The sequence below is a fragment of the Diadema antillarum genome, unplaced genomic scaffold (assembly GCF_040938485.1).
Source record: "Diadema antillarum isolate AM-2024a unplaced genomic scaffold, OU_Dant_1.0 seq00002471_RagTag, whole genome shotgun sequence".
In the NCBI taxonomy this organism is placed as follows: Eukaryota; Metazoa; Echinodermata; class Echinoidea; order Diadematoida; family Diadematidae; genus Diadema; species Diadema antillarum.
In genome coordinates, this window is record NW_027273077.1 from 1 (window position 1) to 4,278 (window position 4,278).

The following is a 4,278-nucleotide window of genomic DNA, read 5'->3' on the forward strand; positions in this document are numbered from 1 at the left end:
GCAGGGAAGTTTATTAGGGCCACTGTTATTTATTGCTTATATTAATGATTTTTGTCAGGCATCTGAAGTACTTTCTTTCATCCATTTTGCTGACGATACCAATGTATTTTTTGCCCACAATGATGCTAATTTTCTTGTTCAAAAAGTTAATTTTGAATTACAAAAAGTGAGTAATTGGGTAAGAGCCAACAGATTATCCTTGAATGCCGAAAAAACGAAATATATGATTTTCAGTTATACTGTTGATACTCTGAGTACAGCTATAGTTTTGAATGATATTCAGTTAGAAAGAGTTTCACATTTTAAATTTCTTGGAATTATTGTTGACGACAAACTTTCCTGGAAGTTACATGTTGATTATATATCCAACACAATCTCGCGTAATATAGGCGTTATAAATAGAATGAATTCGTATATTCCACAAAAATCATTACTTATGTTATATTCTTCATTGATATTGCCTTATCTTAATTATGGTGTTTTAGTATGGGGTAACACTCATCAGAATCTACTGGATAGAGTGTTCCGTGTCATCTGTTATCCTTCCATATACCCTCCCACTCAAATTTTTCCTCCAATAAGCTATTAAAAACTAAAGATCTGTTTTTATATAATTTGGGGCAATTTATGTACATGTACAGCAACGACTCACTCCCGTCTATTTTTGCTTCTATGTTTCAAAGAAATCAATCATTCCATGAGTATCCCACTCGACGCTCCAATGAATTTCATTTACCTCTTTTACGAACGATGTTTGCTAAGAACACACTTATTTACACTGGCCCAACTTACTGGAATTCCCTGAATAATGATATAAAAAATGTTCCCTCTGTATTATATTCATTTAAAAGAAGATTAAAGTTTTCTTTATTGCAATTTTATGATCCCACAGAATTGAATTAGCCTGTTGGCTTATTTCAATTCCTTTTCGAAGAACTTGGCTTACAAGTGATATACTGTCACGTATTTTCTCGTCTCTCTTGTCCTGAGACACCTACAGAGTAGGTTTGATTTCATTTATATTATTTCTGCATCTATTTCTCTATACTTTTCTATATAATCGTATCCTTTTCACGCATCCCATCATTTTTTTCAATGAATTCTGTCGAGGATCACTGGATCTGTTTTGTCTTTCTGTCCGTTGTATTGTCTTCCTGTTATGTTAGTCTTGTCTCGTTCTGTCTTGTCTATGAGTCCCCCTTTATTAGTTTCGTCGTCCCAGTTTCGTTTTACGTTTACTCGCCTGAGTATGTCTGTTTGATACTCTATCTTCCTAGTGGGCTTCCAGACTTTTTTCTTTTTTACTTTATTCCCAGTCTTTCTTCCCCTTTTTGCATCAGTTCAATTTCTATTGACATTCTTTACTTGAGGGGCCCACATTCTACAAGCATTGTCTTTTTAGTGGGTCCCTCCATTTTTCGATGTCTTACGTATTATATCGTCTTTATCACTTCAGTCAATTTTCATTACAACGTATTTCTTATCCCAAGGTTCCTCGATTATATTTTTCTCAATTTACTTTGTTTTGACTATGCAACCTTATTCTCTGTTACCAAAGAAAGTGAAATGTTTATGTTCTTTTCGAAAAATGAAATAAAGCATGAATTGAATTGAATATTGATCAAAAGTCATGTATATGAAGATCACATATTTTAGCGGATATAGTGGGATTGACCCTTTTACGGAGGTCATTCTGTTATTCTCAGAGGAATCAATCTAAAATAAAGTCTGTAAACTTCAATAAGCCTATAATGTCCAATGAAACATTTTTTTTTATCGTATTATAAAATTGTGGAGATATACAGTTCCCCTATTTGGATGGAGGCTACGTTTCATGTAAAAACTTCTCTCTCATAAAGACACACAGACTTTACTTCTCTTGTATACATAATATAGCTTCATAATTATGAGAGTATTTGGAATTTCCTTGATTTTATGTAACAACTTCTATATGATGACTTCATGAAATCATGGAATTGGCAGCTTGTCTCTCATCATGCATAAAGAAAGCATAGGCCTACATAATGCAGTATGAGCTGGCGGTTGAAGTGGGCTCAACTTCACAACAAAACCCTCTATTTGGTGGACATTGCTGTAGTGTATAGTCAGGGAGGTGCTATAGCACCTCCCTGGTATAGTGGAGGTGGGCAGCACTACCACACACTACCAGTGGGAGTGCGATCAGCTGGTATTCTCATTAACAAGTAGTAAAACTGTCTGATTGACTGCAAGTTATGAATATTCATGACCACTCTAGCGTGAACTCTTGACCCTGCTCGATCCGGCGAAAGTATTTTACTGGACTCTTTTTTCTCGGGTATCGCAGTTCTCGGCGTATCGCAATCCTCGGGTGTCACGCCCTCATACGGCTTGACGTGTACACGATCACTGCTACGAGTAAAAAGAGTCCAGAAGCTAGACTAGTGTACGAAGGATTATCGATCTTTACACACAAAAAAAGAGAAAAAAACTCGTCTCTGTCCTTTTGTCGAGATCATGATAGCTCTTGTCTTTCAAAGTGTCGTTCTGTGCATTGAACCGATGGTGGTCATTTGCATATAGTGGGAGGGACGAGGTGCAGATTGTTATTTACAAGACAGTATATTGAGGTGCTGAGGCGCTGTAACAGTCTAGTGAACAGCGCTTTATCCGGTTATAGAAAACAACATTCCGTCTGGCAAACTATAACGTCGATGCCGCAACTCAAAACGTAAGTTGATTGTTTGTTTCATGCTGGTCTGTTTTTGAAAGGAAAGATCAAAAGCTCGAAACATATTGATATGAAGAAAGAGTCCAGCGCGGGAATTCTGTAGTCCATGCATGGAGGAGGCTAGAACATCTCAACGAAGGATTACTGCACTGGCATATTATAGGCCAGAAAGTTTATAAGGCCTATATATAATAGGCCTCAATTACACTGATCAGGGGCGGATCCAGGAATCCCGTAAAGGGGTTGGGGGCACAAAGTATTTTTTGGGTGCTACTTTGGGGTTTCATCTCATTTTTTTTTTTGACAAAAAATAATCCGCCACTGCATGCATGCTGATGACTGTGCCAATCAGGGTCTTTTCCCCTTGTTTCTCATGTCCATGCTCTGATCATCTCTGTCATCAGTCTGAGTTTAATAACAACCATTTTGATGGGTATTTGACTTTTTTTAATGATTGCCTGCTAGCTCAGAGATAACGTATGCATAATTTATGTCTAAATGCACAATGTAATGCATTTAATGTACAGTTCATAAGTAATTAACGTGTGTAGGTCTGTCATTGATAACTTTAAATCTACTAATGGGCGTGCGTATAATTATGTTGATTGATGTGTATGCATGTTCTATTCGTATGTAAAAGCCAAAATGTGATACAGGAAACCAATAACCAGGAAAGATGAATTATACTTGTATGTTGGACGATCTTGGGTTTTCTTAAAGTACAAAATTAAAACAAAAATGGTCCGCATTGTTGAATATGAATATTATATGTGTGCCTTTGTGTGTATAATAGCGCAGGCCTGTGAGTATTCACGTAATGATAGTAATATATAAAGTTATTCTCATTTTCAATTGATAATAATACTTACTAGTAGAACATTTCACTGTCGTCAACCCATGGACACACAAGACGAAGTGATGGCAAAGTGACAGTGCTTACAAACAAACAAACAAACAAACAAACAAACAATCAAACAAACTAACTAACTAACTAACTAACTATACAATCCATCCAATAAAAAAGTAATACTAATGTGGCTTCTAGCTTCTCCAACATTACCAGATTTCCTATAAGGCCTATATGGATACGTAAAGACAGAAATATCAATTCCAAGTTATCCGGTTTGTCAAGTAAAAGCGATGGTGCCTCTGTGGTGTATCTGCTTTTTCTTACAGAGAGTCGAAAATTCTCTGCATTAATTAACATAAAAATATCATACAATGTACAAGGTTAAATTGTCGATCGTGTTGTAGTGTTTAGATACACAAGTGCAAGAATACTGGTTCATCTTGGTGTGAAATGGACTGGGGTGGGGTGAAACTGCGTCAGGTGCAGCTGTTGTGATCGTTTGTGTTACGCCATTAGTGATTACAATCATTGGCTCATCCTCCTGCGTACTGCTGCTGACACACACACGCCGTGCGTACATGTACACACTCATACCCTATAACCAGGGAGGTGGTGCTATTAATATACTCGGTCTGTACCAGGAGATAAAACGCGGGCCTGGCGTCTTGCAAACCTGCCCTGCCCTTGAAAAATAGGAAGCAACGTAGGTATACAGTTG